The sequence below is a fragment of the Salmo salar genome, chromosome 17, assembly GCF_965601325.2.
Source record: "Salmo salar chromosome 17, fSalSal1, whole genome shotgun sequence".
Taxonomy (NCBI): Eukaryota; Metazoa; Chordata; class Actinopteri; order Salmoniformes; family Salmonidae; genus Salmo; species Salmo salar.
The window spans coordinates 4970492-4996150 of NC_138307.1; the positions used below are offsets into that span (position 1 = coordinate 4970492).

Consider the following 25659-nt stretch of genomic DNA (forward strand, 5'->3'; position numbering starts at 1 on the left):
ATTGTACAACCTTTAATGTTATGTCATAATTATGTACAATTCTGGCAAATTAATTATGGTCTTTGTTAGGAATAAATGGTCTTCACACAGTTCGCAACGAGCCAGGCGGCCCAAACAGCTGCATATAGCCTGACTGCTTGCACGGAACGCAAGAGAAGTGACACAATTTCCCTAGTTAAAAGAAATTAATGTTAGCAGGCAATATTAACTAAATATGCAGGTTTAAAAATATATACTTGTGTATTGATTTTAAAGAAATGCATTGATGTTTATGGTTAGGTACACATTGGTGCAACGACAGTGCTTTTTCCGGAATGTGCTTGTTAAATCATCACCCGTTTGGCGAAGTAGGCTGCGATTCAATAAGAAATTAACAGGCACCGCATCGATTATAAGCAACGCAGGACACGCTAGATAAACTAGTAATATCATCAACCATGTGTAGTTAACTAGTGATTATGTTAAGATTGATTGTTTTTTATAAGATAAGTGTAATGCTAGCTTGCATCTTACCTTGGTTTTTTGCTGCCCTCGCGTAACAGTTAGTCAGCCTGCCACGCAGGCTCCTCGTGGAGTGCAATGTAAAACAGGTGTTTAGAGCGTTGGACTAGTAACCGGAAGGTTGCAAGATCGAATCCCCGAGTTGACAAGGTAAAAATCTGTCGTTCTGCCCCTGAACAAGGCAGTTAACCCACCGTTCCTAGGCCGTCATTGAAATTAAGAATGTGTTCTTAACTGAATTGCCTAGTTAAATAATGGTAAAAAAAAAATATATATATATATATATATATATATATATATATATATATATATATATATATATATAAATGAATAAAAATCGGCGTCCAAAAATGCTGATTCCCGATTGTTAAGAAAACTTGAAATCGGCCCTAATTAAAAAAAAAATCGGCCATTCCGATTAATCGGTCGACCTCTAATGTGAATAAACAATGTAAATAGCCAAGAAACACAAGGACAAAGTCTCACTTCAGTAGACTTTCCTTTCAAGTAAATTAGACCAATTTTTATGACTGTGCACAGCGCTTCCAAAAATGAATCTTTCACTCAGCTATTCACATGCGCACAGCCCCCAGACAGCCATTGTTGCAGTGTGAGGTGGAACAGGCTATATAGGAGTTGTAGTTCTTTGACTGAGCGATTAATTGACCAGCTATGAACCAAATCATTTGAAAACAGCTAATGTAGCATTTATTTGACTATAAATATGATCATACTTTACTATTTCTACTCACAAATTGGAGTGAAATGCACCCACCAACGTGGCTGGTGAAATAGACTTCTTACCCAGCAATGCCAAAATCTACCCGCATTTAGCAGATGGTGGGTAGATTTTAGGCCCTGGGAACCACCATTAAAATATCCTTACAGGATAGGTGTTTAGTCTATATAACGCACGCCTGTGCGCCAGGGTTTCTGTTAGGAAAATGTGGCACCGGACATTTGACCGGCAGCATTTTAATTTACTGGACATTGGAGACATTTACCGGACCCATATGTATTAGGTGTGTAACCTGATTAGGGCATCCACCCACAGCGGTCAGAATGACAGAAATCACATTTAGATTATGGTAATTCATATTAACAGAACATAAAAGTCGAGGATGCAACGATGTGCAGTCCTTTCTTGCCCAATTGTGATGTGCACTTTCCCTCAGCCAACAAGACGAGCGACAAACAAAGCAAAATCACTATCCTATGTCAATTTACTATCCCACATAGCAGAAGTTTACCTATTCTATTGGTCAGATGGTTGAGAAAGAAATAGCCTATTCCAAACAGACTCTGGGAAAGTTGTGGGACGATAGATCCATATTCATAAAACCAGTAAGCCTAGGGTAAATAATTGTATTAATTTTTTAAACCTTCAAAAGCAATGAGTGATACAACAGATCAGAAAGTTTAGCTTAAAATGTTGATAAACTATTATTTCTTCACAGAAGTGCAGCACTGTGCACAGGGCAGTAGGGTACGCGCGAATGTTCATTCCATTATGCAATTAGAAAACACTTGTCAAAAGGGCGCCGCTCACATTTGTACGGTTTCATGTAACAGATGAAAATATCCATTAGAATTGTTGAAAGAGGGGAGATCTAATATGCAATAACTAGCATGGGTTGCTAATATGACTAAGATTGTGCCTTTGGCTACTGGACAATGAAAGAAAGTTGATAAACATTTTTTTTGCACAGATATGGTCTGATTGTGGCTAGGCTACTTTGAAGTAAGGTAAGACAAATTAAGTATATGTGACTTGTTTCAGCTAACTAGGTTTATGTTGCAAGTCACGACTTTACAGGAGAGGCATTTTAACATTTATTTGTATTTTTTTTAATCAAAATGTGTTTTTTGGCAGAAATGCCTTCTCGAACATTTGAGCTTTCATTTGCCTTAACAACAAACTTGTCTGCCATCTGTAAAAACAAATAAAGTTCTTAAATATTGAAATCGGTGGAATGTCTGGTAGAAGCTGAGTATGATAAGGAGATTAATACAATTCTGACGTTTGATTGCAAATGCAGAGGGAGTCGAAAAGAGAACACAGAAGGCGGTTGTATAAAACACCTGTCTCCGGATTACATCTTCAAACTAAGGGCAACCATGGCATCCGTGACAGAGAGCGAGAAAGATCTGATTATTCGTATGGCATTGCACACGGTCAGTGTGAACCAGAGTGACTTGACACAATAGGCCAAGCAAGCTGTACAAACAAAACGACACAGGTCATCATATTTAATGAAAGGGGTTGCAGTCTGCCTTAAAGCGTTCATCCATGTATATGGGTAAGAGTCTAACTACAGTTGTTTCAGATAATATATCTTTCTAATAAATATCTTTCAGAAAGTTGTTTTAATTGCAAGTTAAAGCTTGCTGTTAGCAAGCTAGCTGACATTTGGTGGCTGGCTCGCTAGCTAGCATTACGTGTATGATCTGTGTATTCATATCTCAGAAAGCCATTTGTTTTGCTAGTTATAGCCCAATGTTAGCTAGCTAACATTGAACCTAATTTGGTTAACTTTAGCAAGCTATGACAATACATTTGTATTGCTAATACTCTATGGATTGGGATTATGGTTCATTGTTTAGCTAGCTATTTGTATCTGGAATTTGTCTTTCAGCATCAGTAGAAAAACACACCTGACTCTTCTCTACCAGTCATACAAGGGGAATGGTATAATGCCTCCCATCAAAAAGAGAGCTGGCCTCCACAATCCCCCCCGACCAAATTGAGCTGGTTTGGTATGAGTCGGACCAGCCAACAAGTGGAAAAGCAGCCAACAAGTGCTCAGCATATGTGGGAACTCCTTCAAGACTGTTGGAAAAGCATTCCAGGTGAAGGTGGTTGAGAGAATGCCAAGAGTGTGCAGCTGTCATCAAGGCAAAGGGTGGCTATTTGAAGAATCTCAAATATAAAATATAATTTGATTTGTTTACTACCATGTCTTATTTCATAGTCGTGATGTCTTCACCATTATTCTACAATGTAGAAAATAGTAAAAATAAAGAAAAATCCTTGAATGAGTAGGTGTTCTAAAACTTTTGACAGGTAGTGTATAACCTTAACATATTAAACCGTTTAAAATGTAATATTCCCCTCCAGAAATGAGCCCAATAACATAGATGAAAAGCAATAGCTTCAGGGCCTGTACATCGTCCATATTATCAGGCAGGTGTGCTATTTTAACAATAAGCATTATCCCCTGTAGCCTGACGCAGTATTGTGGCTACATGGCTGAAGTATGATGTTGCTCATCTGCATTGGTTACCCCAATAGGGTAATCATTAGTTAGATGAGGAGTTCCCAAACCTTTTCACTCGGGGACCCCCCTTCCAACATTAGGGAACATCCCGCGCCCCCCGTGTGCACATGCTACATCTATTTCTATGGGCACAGGCACTGGTCATGACACAAACTGTTCACACCACTCTTGTTGGTGGAGAGAATTTTGCAGGTTTAAAGCTTATGAGGAGTCCTGCGATTAAACACATTTTGTCATGGGGTTTTGTCATGGGGTACAAAGAACCTTTTGCAGTTTTAAAGCACATATTCTTGCAATTCTATACATTTTGCCATGTCTAATGTGTATTCATGTGATATTTGAGTGACTAGAAAATTACAACAATAACTATGGGCTAAAAAACGTCAATAAAAAAACATTAGCTGACATGGGCTAGTTGATCTGGACAGTTATAAGTTATAAATAGCTCTAAGGTCTACAATGACTAACATGACAAGAGGAACTGATGATGCACTACCCAATTTACAAATTGCACCTTGTGCATTCTACTATTACAACTTTCAAGAGTAAGAATAAAGCCGGACTGAAAAAATGTTTTTAGAAAAATAATATAGGCCTGTTAATGCATTCGATTGGCCGACGCGCTTCTCACGTTTACTTTTTTTCCCCATGACAGATTGTAAAACGCTGCCAATAGAGCAAAAATTCTAATGACAGTGCTGCCTGAAACTATAGGCCTACATCTCTGTGGCCTCACTGAGCAAAAGGTATTTGAGACAATGGCTAGCCATTAGTGTTGTGTGGCCTTCCTTCCAAATCTTGAACCCTGGGCTTACGAGGCTAGCTAGCCATTTACTGCAGCAGAAGCAGCTAGATAGAGGGAGACAGCAGCTCCCAGGCAACTTTGGCTCTGTTGAAAGGCCAGGCGCTGAAATAAAATAGAATTATTCATAGGAGGCACACAGTGCTCCCCTACTGTCTCCTTTCAGAGCTCTAAACCCATCAGGTTGGCCGATGGTCTGGGGTGCGCAGACGCTAACGGCGCCCGTGCGGTGTGGCTCGGGGTGACAGAACAGGTGGCAACGGAGAGGACGCCAGGAAGATCCAAGGCAAGCCGTAGGGTGGCCCAACTCACAAAGTATATTGTCCAATGTCCATACTAGCAGCATTGGCTGCTTACCACTTAGAATAAAGCATTGTATTCTAAGTGATATGCTAGTGTGGATTTCAGAACAAGGGCAATGATTTTGATTGATTTTGTTGGGGCACTTGATCTTTTGATGTTACTGAGCACAAAACATGCACTCTGCTAAACAGGGTGGAACAAGCTAAACATTGCAGATCTAGAAATATCATGAAGAGCTGACATGATTCCTCACTCTGTATCAGAACATTCCACAACATTATGCCCTACCGAACACGTCCTTCCTGAAATAAGTCTTTACCGTTTAACCAAAAACCAGCAGGGCTGTGACCCCCAAGGACCTGAGCTATGCAGCCCCCCTGTTATCTATAGGAAGTGAACACAGAGTAGCCACAGCGATACATTAATGACTGCTTGCACTCTGTGATGCTGCCAGCTGAGACATAGACATGTTCCAAAAACAACAGATCAATCTAGCTACATATATAATGTGTTTATGAACCTCAATGTTGGGACAAACACACTCAACTCACTATGATAAGTTTAGACTTCATAATGCGTGAAACAGCTTCAAATTGTTCTTTTGTGACCCAATAAGCTTGATGATATTCTAAAATCAGGGAAACCTTGCATTGCTATATTTTTTTATTCAGATCAGTTGCCACAAAGCTTTGTCAATTATCAAGCATCAGATTTTAACACTTTGATGAGGATTAGATAGTTACAGGCCTCAAGCATTCGAGAAGCAGTTAAATAAATCATTTTCTGAAAAGCCAAAGGGCTTCCTCCGTTAGCAAGCCCATTTGAAGATATAAAATGCCTCGAGACATATAAAATGAAAATGAAAACTTCACAACGCATCTCAGAGTAGTAGCGCTGATCTAGGATCAGGTCCCCCCCTCTTACTTATTGTGATTAAAAAGGCAAAACTATACTAAAATCAGCACTCCTGAGATGCTTTATAAATACAGGCCCAGGGATGAGGCAGTGGAGAACTGACGTTACCTTTGCATGCAACTCAAAGGCAGGGTAATAAAATGGCTCTCTTTCCCCTTCCAAAAGATACCTGGGAAATGGGTCAGCGCTGCAATACATGAGCAGTCTTTCCTCCAGCAGTGAAATTTCACAGGCAGCGCAATACTTCTGACAGAATCTCAATACCGTTACGTGCCAGTGTTCCTTGGATATTTAAGCGTACCACCCCTAACAAATATATGGGCTTTTTCTATTGAAAACTTCTACGTCCGTGTTGCCATTGTCACCAGTTTTGAGACTATCAAGACCATTTCACAAGTCATGAAGGATGGGATAAGGAAAAAGTAAAATGATTCAATTAAATTCAAAATGTAGCCAAGTCAATATTTTTCTTCTGCTAACACCTAATGCTGCACTTTGATCATCTCGAACGTGATACAGTGCAAAAGAAATGAAGCAGTCGGGCTCTAAAAAAAAAAATCTCTGCACTGCGCTTTAAATTCTCAAACCTACTTCAGCACTCTGCAATCTGCTGCATTGATAACAACTGTCTCTCACAGGTCTGGGTTCTATGAGACTGAGTTATACGAGTTGCCATTTTCCGCCAAAAAGGAGAAGTGTTGGGGGTCACTACAGACATGACCCTGTGTCAACATAGATCTGGTTCTTGTTCAATAGGCACGATGACCCAAAGTGGAGAGAAACGGGGAGGTCGCTACTTTCTGAACTTGTCCAATAAGAAACGCACATTTTCTAAACAGAAACCCCCAATGTGCTCGTTGACTTTTGTCACAACACCTCCCTGTTCTTTAGAAGGGAGGCGTTACAGAATACAGACTGATTTCTCAGGTTTCTAACTCGGGACCTTTATTTGTCTGGCAGGGTGCCTTCTGGCACTCAACAGCGCCTATGAAACCCTGCGTGCTGACAGCCAGCTTCAGTTTCACAATATACAATACAACCACCACCGTTGGAGTGGGTGACATACAAATTACTGAATTGTCACTTTTAATGGCTGGAACCCACACACACTCAATTGATCTCTAGAAGGGCTGAGAATCCCAACTGCTGCTAACAGCTGTGATTATTTTTAGGCTTATACAGTTGTCAGATCACAAAATACTGTGTGCTCACATAGCTAGGCGTATAAACAATAGGCTACCTGAAGCCTATGGACTACGTGTCACGCCCTGACCTGAGAGAGAGGGTTTGTTTCTCTATGTGGTTAGGTCAGGGTGTGGGGTGGGCATTCTATGTTTTGTATTTCTTTGTGTTGGGCCGAGTATGGTTCCTAACCAGAGGCAGCTGTCTATCGTTGCCTCTGATTAGGAACCATACTTAGGCAGCCTTTTTTCCACCTGTGTTTGTGGGATCTTGTTTTTGTATTGCTGTTAGTAGCCTGTAAAACTTTTCATTCGTTGTGTTGTTCATTGTTTTGTTTTTTTGCCGGTTCACCGTTAAATAAAAATATGATGAACCCAACCCACGCTGCGCCTTGGTCTACCTTTAACGACGGACGTTACAGAAGATCCCACCACCAAAGGACCAAGCAGCGTGGGCCGATGGCCTGGACATGGGAGGACATCCTGGATGGCAAAGGATCCTGGATGTGGGAGGAGATCCAGGCCGGAAGGGATCGCCTCCCATGGGAACAGGTGTAAGCAGCGAGGGAGGTACAGCGACGAGATCAACAGGCAAGGCAACAACGGAGGCCCGAGAGGCAGCGTCCCCCCCAAAAATTTTGGGGGCACACAGGTAGATTGGCTAAGGCGGTTTTAAGACCTGAGCTAACTCCCCGTGCTTACCGTGGGGAGCGAGTGACCGAGCAAGCGCCGTGTTATGCGATGATGCGCACTGTGTCGCCAGTGCGCAATCACAGCCCGGTGCGCTCGGTGCAAGCTCCTCACCATTGCCGTGCTGGAGTTGGCCGTCAGCCAGGAAGAAGTGCGCCGGCTCAGCGTATCTGGTCTCCAGTGCGTCTCTGCGGCCCAGGTTATCCTGCGCCTGCTCTACGCACGGTACCCCCGTTCACCAGCGCAGCACAGTCCGTCCTGTACCAGCGCCCCGCCCTTGCTGGGCTACAGTAACCATCCAGCCAGGACGGGGTGTGCCAGCCCTGAGCTCCAGACCTCCGGAGCGCCTCCACGGCCCAGTGTGCCCTGTGCCTGCTCTGCGCACCCAGTCTCCTGTGCGTCTCCCCAGTCCGGTGAGACCGGTTCCAGCTCCACGTAGGAGGCCTCCTGCGACTCTCCCCAGTCCGGAGCCTCCAGCGGCGGTCCGCAGCCCCGGGTCTCCAGCGGCGGTCCGCAGCCCAGAGTCTCCAGCGGCGGTCCGCAGCCCAGAGTCTCCAGCGGCGGTCCGCAGCCCAGAGTCTCCAGCGGCGGTCCGCAGCCCAGAGTCTCCAGCGGCGGTCCGCAGCCCAGAGTCTCCAGCGGCGGTCCGCAGCCCAGAGTCTCCAGCGGCGGTCCGCAACCCAGAGTCTCCAGCGGCGGTCGGCAGTTCAGAGCCTCCGGGCAGTGTGGGGGCGGGCGATGTGGGGGCTACGCCCTGAACCAGAGCCGCCGCCTAGTATAGATGCCCACCAGGACCCTCCCCTATAGGTTCAGGTTTGCGGCCGGGAGTCCGCACCTTTGGGGGGGGGGGGGGTACTGTCACGCCCTGACCTGAGAGAGAGGGTTTGTTTCTCTATGTGGTTAGGTCAGGGTGTGGGGTGGGCATGTTATGTTTTGTATTTCTGACTAAGTATGGTTCCTAATCAGAGGCAACGATAGACAGCTGCCTCTGGTTAGGAACCATACTCGGCCCAACACAAAGAAATACAAAACATAGAATGCCCACCCCACACCCTGACCTAACCACATAGAGAAACAAACCCTCTCTCTCAGGTCAGGGCGTGACACTAGCCCATAGGCTTCAGGTAGCCTATTTAACGGTTCACCGTTAAATAAAAATATGATGAACCCAACCCACGCTGCGCCTTGGTCTACCTTTAACGACGGATGTTACACTAAGTCAATACTCTAGTTTTATCAGAAAGAGCTAGGCTAGTAGTCTGTGTGCTCCCAATCATCATACAACACAAAGAACATAATAATCAAACATACTTTTAACATCATAACTCCCAAAAAGCCATGATGATCATCAACATCATAGGCTACCTCCCACTGATAAATATATCAACACCCTTGCCCCTCACCGTGCCTCCTGAAGACTGAGACAGATGTCCATGCATTGCAGGCTGCTAAAGCTTTGTCCATTTCCTTAGGATTTGTGATGGGAGCTCAAAATAGCCCACATCAGACGGGGGGGGAATAATCCATAGGGGGAACCAGGCCGAGGATCTCTAGATTAATTCCACTGCATTGCTCCGAGTCTGAAAGAGACAGCATCCTACCGAGATGGAATAATGTTCTTTAAAAAGCCTTTTCACCTCACATGTTGTAGAAGCTGAACAAAAGCATTGAGATATGTGAATAGATAGGCTACATCAATAATGGATCAGAATGAAAAGAAATAACCTAGGCTACATTTCCCACCTAAAATAAGTCAGAATCAGGTGACTTAAAAAAAAAAGTCCAATCCAACATGTGCAGGGCTTGATTGAGCCAAAACTAAGGCATAGGAATGACATTCCCTAACACTTTAAAACTGTAGGACTATAGCCTTAAGTTGGTACCGGTATGTCCCTCTACACAGCCCTTGAAGCGTCCAGGCAGCAGTCTGAGGTAATGGAGACGTGAAACTGACGATGGCCATGATGTCATGGAGACGAGTGTGACTGTGCATCTTAATAGGCTGCTTCTTCACACTCGGCAGGGCCTCCATTCAGTTATTAATTCCCAACTCCAGTCCAGACAAACGGCCATACCTTACTGGTGTGAACGGCACACAGCATAATAGGCCAATACTCTGCCCAAAAACACCTCTGATTGGCTTTTAACACAATGTATTTTGCGTTGTCATGATGAAGATTTCTTTACACAAGAATGCAATTCTGCTGGTCTTTATTAGAGATCTACCGATACGGGATTTTTGGGTCCGATACCGATTTTAGGGTGGCAAAAGTCACCGATTACCGATATATCTGCCAATATATTGTTTTTTAGAAATGGAATGAAAAACAGACCTTTTTATACAAATTGGGCTCCAAAAGATTAAAAGATATTCTAAATTATGATTTCTTAATTAAATATAAAAATGTACATTTTATCTGTGGTTTACACCAGTGGTTCCCAACGAGTGGTACTAGGACCCTTGGGGGTACTTGGCCTATCCACAGGGGGTACTTGAGAAGCCTCATGAGACCATAGTCCTACTGGTAAAATGCACAAGGGTGTACTTCAGAGTAAAATGCAATTGGTGGTACAATAACCGAAATAGGTTGGGAACCACTGGTTTACAGGATATCCACTGACAGAAACCATATGTACATTAGACTTTCTCAATACAAAATGCATTGGCTATACATTTCAACTGCAAATGGCATGTGCTAATGACTAAAAACATTTATGCAGGAAAATGCTAACCACACAGGTTTTAGTCACAAGTTCCAATTTAGCTAGCTAGCTAACGTTAGCTACTTGTCTCATCATGAATGCAAGCACATGGCCTGAATGATGGCACAGATAACTGCCTTGCTTTTTGCAGATTGCGGAAAACTAACTAAATAAGCCCACTAGCTAACATAATAGGCCCAGACAGTAACAGAGTAATCTTTGTATCAAGGACAAGTGTTCACTTTGGCGTCAGTCCAGTGTTAGCACATAAGTAGCACAGATAGCTAGCTAGCTACCTGGCTAGCGACCTGTGCTACTTATGTGCTAACACTGGACTGGCGCCAAAGTGAACACTTGTCCTTGATACAAAAATAACTCCGTTAGCTAGCTAGCTACCTTGCTGGCCAGCTACCTAGCTACCTTGCTGACTAGCTAACGTTAAGAATGTGATGAGGACAGGGCTGCTTGCTTGGAGAAGTATACTTTTGACTATTTACTTATTCAAATATGTTGGCTGTGGCAAGCGACACACTGTCAAACCACCATGCCTACTATCTCTCACGTTGTGACCTAGGCCTGAATGTTCAATGAGCAGTCCTCTTCAGGCAACCCATTGAATAAAATCTTTTAAATAATGTATGACTGCAAATGAGCAGACATATTTGTGTATTCTATGTACATAATATGGCCGATTTATCTGTGGAACCGATTCATCAGTCAGGCTCTAGTCTATATGAAATGAATCGGTTTATTCAAAAAGATGTTATCATGTAGGCCTAGGGATTTAACAGTGTAATTGACGATTATGGATGAAGACGTTCATGAAAATAACAGTCCAAACCGTATTTAAAAAAATAAGTTTTTTATATATACACTTCATATTCAAGTCGACAAACTTTACCCAAAAGCAGCAAAATAAAAGAAACCTGGTTTACATTTAACTGACAATATAAGGAGAGACGAGAGGAGGTAAACTATCCAGTTTAGATTTGTGTTGTGGAACGAACAGCTGACTGAAGACGGGACGGTCGGGCATTCAAAAAGATGACACATGCTGCTGAGTCCGTTTCAGTGGTAACATTAACTTTTGACAAAGTGATGAAACTTTGACAAAGTGATGCTGCTTCTTGTTTCAGCAAGGTGTTGTAGCAAACAACTATGCGACCAGAAAAGCCACTGCGTATTTCACTTCGGTCTGGTTTAACCAGGCAACTGCATTGTGTCTTTTGTAGACAAAACAGCAACACTATGGCACGGGATGGGTAACTTACTACTGAGCGTGATGAGTGAGACGATCAAAACAGGCTGTTCCCAAAACTCACGCTGAGCTAAACATGACAGTGGTGGTGCTAAGTGAGAGACAGAGATCACCACTTCCTCTGACAGGAGAATGCGGTTACAGATCATTAAGATAGAAATGCACTGGTGTAGAACAGACATGAGTATCCGTCATGTAGAATAAGGCACAGGCCTATTCGTCAGCTCTAGTCATTAGGCCTGCATTTCTACCTGCAAAGTGCTAGGCTTATCGTTGTACCAAACTGAATAAGCTCCAGTTCCCACCTGTCCTCCCCTTCATCGGCTGAGCTACCATTTCACTCCAGTCTCTGTTCTCAAGCGGATTGCCCCACACACACGTGACGCGGGCGGGCGCAGCACCGTGACCAATCTGTGAAGGTCACCCCACCAGCCAGGCAGGGCCGCTGGCCACAGCCTGCCAGCAGGGTGGGCACCACCATCCTGCCACTGGCCTCTTGCCCAAGGCTGGTTCAACACAGCACCACAGTCCGGGACATACGCACGCACGCGCGCGCGCACACACACCCACACACACACACTACAAAAGTTTGGAGTCACTTAGAAATGTCCTTGCTTTTTAAAGAAAAGCAAATTTGTTGTCCATTAAAATAACATAAAATTGATCAGAAATACAGTGGAGACATTGTTAATGTTGTAAATGACTATTGTAGCTGAAAACGGCAGATGTTTTATGGAATATCTACATAGGCAGAGGCCCATTATCAGCGACCATGACTCCTGTGTTCCAATGGCACGTTGTGTTAGCTAATCCAAGTTTATCATTTTAAAAGGCTAATTGATAATTAAAAACCCTTTTGCAATTATGTTAGCACAGCTGAAAACTGTTGTTCTGATTAGTTGAGCGTATCTGGAGCATCAGCATTTGTGGGTTTGATTACAGGCTCAAAATAGCCAGAAACAAAGACTTTCTTCTGAAACTCGTCAGTCTATTCTTGTTCTGAGAAATGATGGCTATTCCATACGAGAAATTGCCAAGAAACTGAAGATCTCGTACAACACTGTGTACTACTCCCTTCACAGAACAGCACAAACTGTCTCTAACCAGAATAGAAAGAGGAGTGGAAGGCCCCAGTGCACAATTGAGCAAGAGGACAAGTACATTAGAGTGTCTAGTTTGAGAAACAGACGTCTCAAGTCCTCAACTGGCAGCTTCATTAAATAGTACCCGCAAAACACCAGTCTCAACGTCAACAGTGAAGAGGCGACTCTGGGATGCTGGCCTTCTAGGCAGAGTTCCTCTGTCTAGTGTCTGTGTTCTTTTGACCATCTTAATCTTTTATTTTTATTGGCCAGTCTGAGATATGGCTTTTTCTTTGCAACTCTGCCTAGAAGGCCAGCATCCCGGAGTCGCCTCTTCAATGTTGACGTTGAGACTGGTGTTTTCCTGGTACTATTTAACGAAGCTGCCAGCAATGACCTTTTCTTTCAAAAACAAGGTCATTTCTAAGTGACCCCAAACGTTTGAACGGCAGTGTACGTACGTGTATGTACGTACACTACCGTTCAAAAGTTTGGGGTCACTGGGGCGCTCAGCGGGATAGCACAGAAGTTAAATTCTGAGTAACATTACTATTTGGTATAGCCAATTTAAATACATATATTTTAGTCTATAGGATGCAAGAGAGGAATGTAGGCCAGACAGAGCAGATATTTCCACCAAAGCAGCGCAAGAATGTCCAGTCAGAAAAGATTGATTCTCTCTCTCTGTCGGATGCATGGGCATTTAGCCTATACCATTTTTTTTTAATAACAGACACTCCTTAACGATCTTGTGTCTAGCTATTTAAAAAAATAAAAAATAAAATCTCTTCAGTCGATAGGCTATGATTGAATATGACTGAAGGCTACGCTTCATTGTTTTATGCATGGCTTTCCCCCAATCAAACAATGGGTTCTATCTCAAAATGAGTTCAAAATATTTGAACAAACAATATCAATAGCCTAAAGAAAAATCCAATGACAAGTTTAAGCTTATTAAGAAATAAATGATCCATGCAGGCTGGGAAAATCCTTCCATAAGGCTAAAAATGGCCAATAACCTATCCTCCTACTAGGCCGAAAAGCTTTAAGAGAATTTAAAGTTATGAACAGCATTTTATTTCCCAAATATTCTAGTCTACGAAGGTGTTGTCCTATAGTTGTGGCTTTCAAAAATAACAAGAATGAAAGTATATAGACTAGGCATGGGCTATTCTTAATAACAACTTTATGGAAAAAAACTCATTTATTTTATGATGCAAATAAAGCAATTATTATCCAGGTCTGAAGCAGGTAGACTGCTTCTTATCCAGCCCATGATGTCGGCCTATAGCTTAGTTCACTACGTTAAGACAGCCCATTCCTCAGACAGTCACTGCATTATCATGTGCACGCCACACAGACAGAAACAGACACACACACACAAAACATGTTCTGCACCTCCACCAGACAGGAATATTAGAAAAGATTTGCCATTGCCTGCACTTGCCAGGCTTTCAAGGTTATCTTTTGGGGGGGGGGGGGGGGGGGGCAATAGCATCGTATATCACAATGTTTTATGGGTAAATAATCACAATAGGGCAAATGTTAACCACACCCCACAGAGTTAAAGAGTTGTGTGGGTTGTTTACCCCTTACTGTGTGTTGTGTACCAACAGAGCGTTTCTGTTCTCTCCACCTCCTCTGAATAAAGAGGCAGTTGACTGCACTGCAGCGCACAGTAAATCAAACATGGTTTCCTCTCGGCCGCACTCCTAGCGCAGGGACATTTTAGACGCCCGCTTGGGCTCTGGTTTCTTGACCGACCCTGCTGCTCACTCCTGTAAGCCTATGGAGAGCCGAGCGGTTAAAGTGCTCATTTTCACAGTCAAGCTTTCCCAATCAAGTGTCTCATCTCTAAAACAACACTGATGAAGAAAACAATACTCAGAAACATGAATTCATTATGTATTAAGATGATAGTTACAATAGAGACTGAGTTTATTTTTCCCAGAGGAACCTTCGTTTGTGGATTTATGGCTTTCAGATTACAACAAGTTAGGCCTATTGGCTTAACCAACACACAGCCGTTGGAAAGATAGGTTAATTAAATGTAAAGATTATCTGTAATAGCCACAGGACTGTTTGTCTGTATGTAAGGAATAACCCAAGCAGGACGAGCTAAGCAAAAAGTGATCATTTAACTAAATCATAGCAATACATCCCCCTTCATCCCCAGAGATTCAGAAAGCAGCTAATATCCTGGTCTGCTGATTGTGTTTGAAATCCACCAGAGCAGAATCAGAAGAGCACTTTATCCCGGGTGTCATTAAATCTCAGTATGGGTGCTAGGACATTAATCATTTGACTGGAGCAGAATGTCATGAACCGCACTGCAGCACATCCTGTAACACAGGAGGTAGACTTCCTTGCAATATATACAACTTTTTGTGCGACCTGACCAAATTCACATAGAAATGTGAGTTATAGATCTGTACTTGTCATTGAAAGCAAGTCTAAGAAGTGGTAGATCTGCTGGATCTACAGAACTGCTGGTTCTGTTCTAACTAGAGGTCGACCGATTATGATTTTTCAACGCAGATACCGATTATTTGAGGATCAAAAAAAAACCTGTGCCGATTAAATCGGCCGATTTTATTTATTTATTTGTAATAATGACAATTACAACAATACTGAATGAACACTTATTTTAACTTAATATAATACATCAATCAAATCAATTTAGCCTCAAATAAATAATGAAACGTTCAATTTGGTTTAAATAATGCAAAAACAAAGTGTTGGAGAAGAAAGGAAAAGTGCAATATGTGCCATGTAAGAAAGCTAACGTTTAAGTTCCTTGCTCAGAACATATGAAAGCTGGTGGTTCCTTTTAACATGAGTCTTCAATATTCCCAGGTAAGAAGTTTTAGGTTGTAGTTATTATAGGAATTATAGGACTACTTCTCTCTATACCATTTGTATTTCATATAACTTTGACTATTGGATGTTCCTACAGGCACTTTAGTATTGCCAGTGTAACAGTATAGCTTCCGTCCCTCTTCTCGCCCCTACCTGGGTTCGAACCAGGAACACATCGACAACAGCCACCCTCGAAGCAGCGTTACCCATGCAGAGCAAGGGGAACAACTACTCCAAGTCTCAGAGCGAGGGACGTTTGAAACGCTATTAGCGCGCACCCCGCTAACTAGCTAGCCATTTCACATCGGTTACACCAGCCTAATCTTGGGAGTTGATAGGCTTGAAGTCATAAACAGCGCAATGCTGGCAAAACGCACGAAAGTGCTGTTTGAATGAATGCTTTTGAGCCTGCTGCTGCCTACCATCGCTCAGTCAGACTGCTCTATCAAATCATAGACTTAATTATAACATAATAACAGACAGAAATACGAGTCTTTGGTCATTAGTTCTCTCACGTCACCCCGCTCCTCCGCTCTCTCCACTGGCTTCCAGTTGAAGCTCGCATCCGCTACAAGACCATGGTGATTGCCTACGGAGCTGTGAAGGGAACGGCACCTCCATACCTTCAGGCTCTGATCAGGCCCTACACCCAAACAAGGGCACTGCGTTCATCCACCACTGGCCTGCTGGCCCCCCTACCTCTGAGGAAGCACAGTTCCCGCTCAGCCCAGTCAAAACTGTTCGCTGCTCTGGCACCCCAATGGTGGAACAAGCTCCCTCACGACGCCAGGACAGCGGAGTCAATCACCACCTTCCGGAGACACCTGAAACCCCACCTCTTTAAGGAATACCTAGGATAGGATAAAGTAATCCTTTTAACCCCCCCCTTAAAATATTTAGATGCACTATTGTAAAGTGGTTGTTCCACTGGATATCATAAGGTGAATGCACCATTTTGTAAGTCGCTCTGGATAAGAGCGTCTGCTAAATGACTTAAATGTAAATGTAATGTAAATGTAAATTAATATGGTCGAATCCGGAAACTATCATCTCGAAAACAAAACGTTTTTCCTTTCAGTGAAATACGGAACCGTTCCGTATTTTATCTAACGGGTGGCATCCCTAAGTTTAAATATTCCTGTTACATTGCACAACCTTCAATGTTATGTCATAATTACGTAAACTTCTGGCAAATTAGTTCGCAACGAGCCAGGCGGCCCAAACTGTTACATATAGCCTGACTCTGCGTGCAATGAACACAAGAGAAGTGACACAATTTCACCTGGTTAATATTGCCTGCTAACCTGGATTTCTTTTAGCTAAATATGCAGGTTTAAAAATATATACACTGCTCAAAAAAATAAAGGGAACACTTAAACAACACAATGTAACTCCAAGTCAATCACACTTCTGTGAAATCAAACTGTCCACTTAGGAAGCAACACTGATTGACATTAAATTTCACATGCTGTTGTGCAAATGGAATAGACAACAGGTGGAAATTATAGGTAATTAGCAAGACACCCCCAATAAAGGAGTGGTTCTGCAGGTGGGGACCACAGACCACTTCTCAGTTCCAATGCTTCCTGGCTGATGTTTTGGTCTGGCGGTGTTGGCTGGCGGTGTTTTCACTCTAGTGGTAGCATGAGACGGAGTCTACAACCCACACAAGTGGCTCAGGTAGTGCAGCTCATGCAGGATGGCACATCAATGCGAGCTGTGGCAAGAAGGTTTGCTGTGTCTGTCAGCGTAGTGTCCAGAGCATGGAGGCGCTACCAGGAGACAGACCAGTACATCAGGAGACGTGGAGGAGGCCGTAGGAGGGCAACAACCCAGCAGCAGGACCGCTACCTCCGCCTTTGTGCAAGGAGGAGCAGGAGAAGCACTGCCAGAGCCCTGCAAAATGACCTCCAGCAGGCCACAAATGTGCATGTGTCTGCTCAAACGGTCAGAAACAGACTCCATGAGGGTGGTATGAGGGCCCGACGTCCACAGGTGGGGGTTGTGCTTACAGCCCAACACCGTGCAGGACGTTTGGCATTTGCCAGAGAACACCAAGATTGGCAAATTCGCCACTGGCGCCCTGTGCTCTTCACAGATGAAAGCAGGTTCACACTGAGCACGTGACAGACGTGACAGAGTCTGGAGACGCCGTGGAGAACGTTCTGCTGCCTGCAACATCCTCCAGCATGACCGGTTTGGCGGTGGGTCAGTCATGGTATGGGGTGACATTTCTTTGGGGGGCCGCACAGCCCTCCATGTGCTTGCCAGAGGTAGCCTGACTGCCATTAGGTACAGAGATGAGATCCTCAGACCCCTTGTGAGACCATATGCTGGTGCGGTTGGCCCTGGGTTCCTCCTAATGCAAGACAATGCTAGACCTCATGTGGCTGGAGTGTGTCAGCAGTTCCTGCAAGAGGAAGGCATTGATGCTATGGACTGGCCCACCCCTTCCCCAGACCTGAATCCAATTGAGCACATCTGGGACATCATGTCTCGCTCCATCCACCAACGCCACGTTGCACCACAGACTGTCCAGGAGTTGGCGGATGCTTTAGTCCTGGTCTGGGAGGAGATCCCTCAGGAGACCATCCGCCACCTCATCAGGAGCATGCCCAGGCGTTGTAGGGAGGTCATACAGGCACGTGGAGGCCACACACACACTACTGAGCCTCATTTTGACTTGTTTTAAGGACATTAAATCATAGTTGGATCAGCCTGTAGTGTGGTTATCCACTTTAATTTTGAGTGTGACTCCAAATCCAGACCTCCATGGGTTGATAAATTGGATTTCCATTGATTATTTTTGTGTGATTTTGTTGTCAGCACATTCAACTATGTAAAGAAAAAAGTATTTAATAAGATTATTTCTTTCATTCAGATCTAGGATGTGTTGTTTAAGTGTTCCCTTTATTTTTTTGAGCAGTATACTTCTGTGTATTGATTTTAAGAAAGGCATTGATGTTTATGGTTGGAGCAACGTGTACCTAAGCGATTATATGCAACGCAGGAAAGGCTAGATAAACTAGTAATATCATCAACCATGTGTAGTTAACTAGTGATTATGATTGATTGATTGTTTTTTATAAGATAAGTTTAATGCTAGCTAGCAACTTACCTTGGCTTCTTACTGCATTCGCGTAACAGGCAGGCTCCTCGTGGAGTGCAATGTAAAGCAGGTGGTTAGAGCGTTGGCCTAGTTAACCGTAAGGTTGCAAGATTGAATCCCCAAGCTGACAAGGTAAAAATCTGTCGTTCTGCCCCTGAACAAGACAGTTAACCCACCGTTCCTAGGCCGTCATTGAAAATAACAATGTGTTCTTAACTGACTTGCCTAGTTAAATAAAAGGTGTAAAAAATCTAAATTTAAAATTAAAAAATCAAAATTCAAAATAAATGTAAAAACATTAAAAATACAGATTTCCGATTGTTATGAAAACTTGAAATCGGCCCTAATTAATCAGTCGACCTCTAGTTCTAACTGATAATTAATTGCACCCAACTGGTGTGCCAGGTCTAAATCAGTCCCTGATTAGAGGCGAACAACGGAAGAAAGCAGTGGAACTGGCTTCGAGGGTCAGAGTTGAGTTTGAGGGCTCTACATTATAGTTGTTTGTTTTGTTACAGAAACTGAAATTAGGGGAACTATTAACATTTTTGCAACCAGGAAATGACAGAGCGATATCTGCAATGTTGTATAAACAAAGACCAGGTAGAAACATAAAATAGAATGACTAGGTTATGTATATGGTATAAACAGTGCTATTGCAGGCATTGAATCCGGTCCCGAGCTAAAAGCTCCTATTTGCATTCCTCCATTCCTAAGCTGAACAACGCAACTATTTGCTTTTAATAGAAAGTTGTGTGGTATACAAGCCAGTGTTAAAATACTGACTGCTGTATATTTAGCCCAAGCCTTTCCATCTGCCTTGACAAAGTGAGATGATATCATATGATTCAATCTACAGCTTAATCAAGTGATGAAAGGCTTAATTACAAGCTCTACCTTGCCCTTCAAAAGGAATCATAAACAGCTCATCTCTTTGATACAAAAACAAGCACCAAGGTGAGGTAATCTTCAATCCCTCCAAAAAAATAACTTTAAACATGCTCGAAGCGAATATTAGCCTACATCTCAATACAGAATTCACTAGTGACATGTGACATTTTAAGGAAAAGCAGAGGCTTAAAAAAACCTGAAGCTTTGGACTTGCCCAACCATTTACACAGAAGGTGATTGTATTGGGCTATACTGCGGTGTTCGCCTAAGTCAGTTCGAGCCGAACACAGTGACCAAGCACAGTGAGTGGGTGGCACAAAGAGAGGGAGGCAGTGGTGTGTGTGTGTACAGGCCGTGAGGAGTAGGACCCCTTTAATCAGAGAGAGACTTAATCTTCTGCTGCTCTGGGCGAAACCATCAACAAGCCCACCTCCGTCCCATCCCTCCATCACCTCCAGCCCTGCCCAATGATGCGGTCCCAACGATTTATCTTGCCAGCAGCAAGGCATGCCACTGGAGCAAAGCTCCTTTCAAGCAGATTTATACTCCCCAAGAGCTGCAGCAAAGGTGCTTGAAAGAGCACTTTATAAAGGCAAGGAAGCCAGCAGCTCACCTCTGCTAACTGCAGTCCCAATGGCCGTTTGATAGTCAGGATAATAAGCTAAGCAGTGAGGTGAACAGAATCAGAAACCCAATATCACCTCAATTACAACTGCCAGTGTGTCCTCCATCTTAATCACACTTCTTCATTACCAAGGGGATAAGAAAGAGCCAACCTCCAAGAGAAGATACTAAACATCAAAAGCTGAATGTTTTATGTTTTCATGGCACCAACCATAACTATACCTGTACCTGAGCCAAATTCCTTAGAGTAAGTATACTGTAGAGAATGTGGACTACAGTTGTAATTACAGAGTACACTGGACTGTTTCCAAGGGGATTACTGGGTGTTTGAATAAATCTCCTGGGTTGTAAGAGAAGCACTCTTTCAGATCTACTCAGAGGATTGCAGCCAAGGCAGTATTGAGCAACCCAATCACTGAGCTATAGGAAGTTAGGAACATATAGTGAGCTAGCTCTCACAGTGGAAAGTGTGGGGAAAGTGTTTTTCATACTTATCCACAAAGGACACGTCACATATATTACCGTGGTCACAAAACCTTTTAATTGATACATTTTCACGTGTAGTTATATTGTAGTAACATTGCTTTATGTTAACACCTCTAGCTAGCTAGATACCTTTCAAACAGCAATTCAAGCGACATAGCCAGTAGTGTCACTTCTATCATATCATGCCAAGAATCGAATTCAAGAGAATGTTAGCTATTATTAGTAGTACTAGTATTAAATCAATGCAACCAGAGCTATGATTCTGTGTTATCATGAAAACAGTAGACATCTGTTGACAACAAAACCTGCACTGGCAGGGTTTGCTAATGTCACTGCAAAACTGTCAATGATAGGTAGGTAGGCTATAATATGGCTAGCTAGTTACTCTCGTCTGACCGCGCACTCAAATAATCGACAACAGACAATTTTAGCCAGCTAGAAAGTAGCCCCGTCCATAACTAGCCACTCTGTTTTTAGGGATAGCAAGGAAGCCAGTATGTTTGCATTCCAACGGTTTTAAACTACCAGGTTAGCTGACTCGCTGACAAGCTAACCATTATATTGGATAGGTCAGATGGATTATTAGTAACATTTGGACGCTGCGGTATGCGATTCTTTACTAGTTCGCGCTAGCTGTCACATGCAGTAGTTTCTCAGCAAGTCAACTAACGTTAGCTAGCTTGCTACTCATGGAGCTAACAATAACATGACTGTAATAGCTGTTAACGAGAGATATCTGACAAGAAACGGGAACAAACTGAAATAGCTAGCTAGCTAGAGATGAGTCTGGCTTTCTGGTCATCCTTGAGCGTCATTGAGCAGCACTTCTAACCGCAGTGACAAGTCGCTCGTAGTACGATTGGGAGAATACTGCGTCTGCAATGAAAATGCTATGTTGTGAAATCATATTACAGCTTACCTTTCGGAGAGTAGAGTGGTCCAAATTGACTTCGGGGCTCAGGTTTTGTTTTATGCTGATATGACAACAGATGCTACAGGATTCCGTATGAATGGACAGTTACTGTAGCTTGCTCCGGTTTTCCGCTCCAGCGCTCGAGCCTTTTCTTTCGCTCTGTCACTTCCAGCGCCTTGTCCTAACGCAAAGGCTATTTAGGGATCCTCTGAATGTTGGTGTCCCCTTGAAATAACGAAAAAAAAGAGAGCAACGTTTACCTTTATGAGAAAATGATAAGCATAAATTGTATTACATGTTACATTGGTGCTGTTTTATTCATATTTAGAACCATGTTTATTTTATATTTCGCATATGTACCAATTGCATGTGTCATACAAGGAATTGCGGTCCTTAAGAGATCACAAATAGGGGAAAACGATATGCATAAACTATTTATGTGGTGAATAATTCCATGTTAACTGAAAGCAAACTATATATTATTTTCAGTTTTCTTACTTTCATATGTTCATTATAAGTAGCCGAATCTACACGGCAGCCCAATCCCTAGGCTGCGTAGTGTCATATGACAACAAAATCACCATTCTCCCTTAAAAAAGGTGAACAAAATAAAAAAGACAAACTTAGTGATTGCTGCCATCGGCTGGCCTTTTGTATACTGAAATATATACTGATAGAGTTTAAAGAAATCCAAACTGTTGGTCTGAGAGGCACACTAGAGGGCATCCACAGCACAGTTTTATATGCCAATATTATGGGGACATTAATTAGAACATAACAGAATGTGAAATGGCACACCAATCCTACTTTGATATTTTCCTGCCAAAATACAGCAACATTCCAGGCGTACTCACTTATCTAATCCATAGCAAGTGACACATTGATAATCAAACTTTTTATTACAAAAGTATTTTAGATTTGCTTTAAATTTTTGATTTTGATGGTGGTTAGTTAAAAACATTTTGGGGGGCATTCCCAAAGTCCCCCTAAAACACCAGTCCCCCAGGCCTAGACATTGGCAACTCAACCCGTCCATATCACATTGATATTGTAATTGTTAGGCTGTGGACCGCATTATGAAAGCGCTCCATCTTCAAAGGAAGTATAAATTACAGATAAGCCCCCTCCCAAAGCTCAGAATTATTGTATCACGGGATTTATTCATTTATTTACCCCTCTTGATTTAAAGACATACTTCTATGAAGAGGCCCCTCTCAACTTTGAGAGGAGAATGTCTTGTACTTGCCATTGAAATCTGAAGAGGCACCAAATAAAGCCTGCAGGTGTAGGCCTAATGCACCTTACTCAAAATGGACAGCATTTAGTCAGGATCATTACAAGATGATTATGATAAGACATTTTTAGGGAGTCACACATGCTCTTTATGACAAGTCTTACATTGCATTACACTGCATAACAATGCATTAAAGGCTTTAAGTAAAGTGTTACCAAAATTAAATCTAATCCAAACTAAGTGTAAAGTAGAGCACCTATCCACTGGTAGCTACCAGCATGTTAACCTGTAGTAAACTGGGTCCCATTGGAATGTTAATGCTACTATAGCCACTGACCAACTCTGCTGCATATTCCCCCTCAATCCAATCATGATTCATGGCTCTCAGAGCCTCAGACACATTCAGTGAACAACTCGTGCAGAAGGCTCATAATAATTTGACATGGTTTGTACCCGCCATCTGTGAAATCTGAGTAAATCATGCTCCTCAGCATAGAAATATAATCTATTAATCTTCTATTCATGTTCTTATTATCTACTCATTCTATGCCAGTCGGGAGGTTGATTGACTGTATCAGAGGTGATTGTAATGTTAACGGGATTGGGTCAATTCAGAAAAGCAAATGATAGGCCTACTATGATCAACTTCCTTTTGTGCGGTGGACATGGTCCCTATAATGTGCATTATTTTTCACCAGAGCCCTATGAGCCCTGATCAAAAGTAGTGCACTATGTAGGGAATTGGGTGCCATTTGGGACGCAGTCATGACTGTGACCATTTTACTTTTCATCACGAGATTGCCTAAATATACTGTATTACATCCAGGGAATTATTGTCATTTACAACTTTGGATAACCCTAATCATGCTGTAACACATATTGTAGGGTGGCTTGCAAAAGTATTCACCCCCTTGGCATGTTTCCTATTTTGTTGCCTTACAACCTGGAATTAAAATAGATTTTTGGGGGGTTTGTATCATTTGATTTATGCAACATGCCTACCACTTTGAAGATGCAAAATATTTTTTACTTTGAAACAAACAAGAAATAAGACAATAAAACTGAAAACTTGAGCGTGTATAACTATTCACCCCCCCCCCCCCCAAAAGTCAATACTTTGTAGAGCCACCTTTTGCAGCAATTACAGCTGCAAGTGTCTTGGGATATGTCTCTATTAGCTTGGCACATCTAGCCACTGGGATTTTTGCCCATTCTTCAAGGCAAAACTACTCCAGCTCCTTCAAGTTGGATGGGTTCCGCTGGTGTACAGCAATCTTTAAGTCATACCACAGATTCTGAGTTGGATTGAGGTCTGGGCTTTGACTAGGCCATTCAGAGACATTTAAATGTTTCCCATTAAACCACTCGAGGGTTGCTTTAGCAGTATGCTTAGGGTCATTGTCTTGCTGGAAGGTGAACCTCTGTCCCAGTCTCAAATCTCTGGAAGACTGAAACAGGTTTCCCTCAAGAATTTCCCTGTATTTTGCGCCATCCATCATTCCTTCAATTCTGACCAGTTTCCCAGTCCCTGCCGATGAAAAACATCCCCACAGCATGATGCTGCCACCACCATGCTTCACTGTGGGGATGGTATTCTTGGGGTGATGAGAGGTGTTTGGTTTGTGCCAGACATATAGTTTTCCTTGATGGCCAAAAAGCTCAATTTTAGTCTTATCTGATCAGAGTACCTACTTCCATATATTTGGGGAGTCTCCCAGATGCCTTTTGGCAAACACCAAACGTGTTTGCTTATTTGTTTCTTTAAGCAATGGCTTTTTTTTGGACACTCTTCCATAAAGCCCAGCTCTTTGGAGTGTACGGCTTAAAGTTATACTATGGACAGATACTCCAATCTCCGCTGTGGAGCTTTGCAGCTCCTTCAGGGTTATCTTTGGTCTCTTTGTTGCCTCTCTGATTAATGCCCTCCTTGCCTGGTCCGTGAGTTTTGGTGGGCAGCCCTCTCTTGGCAGGTTTGTTGTGGTGCCATATTCTTTAAATGTTTTAATAATGGATTTAATGGTGGGATGTTCAACGTTTCGGATATTTTTTTATAACCCAACCCTGATCTGTACTTCTCCACAACTTTGTCCCTGACCTGTTTGGAGAGCTCCTTGGTCTTCATGGTGCCGCTTGCTTGGTGGTGCCTCTTGATTAGCGGTGTTGCAGGGCCTTTCAGAACAGGTGTATATATACTGAGATCATGTGACACTTAAATAAAGTCCCCCTGTGTGCACTCTAACTAATTATGGGACTTCTGAAGGTAATTGGTTGCACCAGACCTTATTTAGGGGCTTCATAGCAAAGGGAGTGAATACATATGCACGCACCACTTTTCCATTTTTCATTTTTTAGAATTTTTTGAAACAAGTAATTTTTTTCATTTCACTTCACCAATTTGGACTATTTTGTGTATGTCCATTATATGAAATCCAAATAAAAATCTATTTAAATTACAGGTTGTAATGCAACAAAATAGGAAAAATGCCAAGGGGGATGAATACTTTTGCAAGGCACTGTAACTGACACATAATCAGACAGAGGTTACAGTCAGTGGCGACTCGTCATTTAGGTCAGGTGTTACCTGTTTTGCAAGTTATTTTGGCGTTAATACGTGCCACATATCAGTTTGCAAACAATGTAAAAAAATATATAATTGAGTTAATAAAGCCACATACAAACATGGTCTCTTTTTTGCTTTCTTGAATAAGGCAGCTCCAAAATGCAGGTGTTTCAGCCTAGCTCAGTGCTTTCTGTGGTGCTAGGGCAGCCAGCAGAAAATACAGAGCATAGGGGTTGGTAATATTCTCTAGTTGCGCCGTGATTGGCTCAG

General features: G+C 42.7%; 1 protein-coding gene across 1 annotated transcript in view; it reads right to left on the bottom strand.

The window, feature by feature from the left end:
- LOC106575089 (alpha-1,6-mannosylglycoprotein 6-beta-N-acetylglucosaminyltransferase A) overlaps window positions 1-21773 on the bottom strand; it is a 143156-nt gene extending 121383 nt beyond the window's left edge. Inside the window, exon 1 of the mRNA XM_014151270.3 lies at window positions 21602-21773. The gene's annotated coding sequence lies outside the window, so the exon portion shown is untranslated. The remainder of the gene's footprint in view (window positions 1-21601) is intronic.
- Window positions 21774-25659: the final 3886 nt, after the last annotated feature.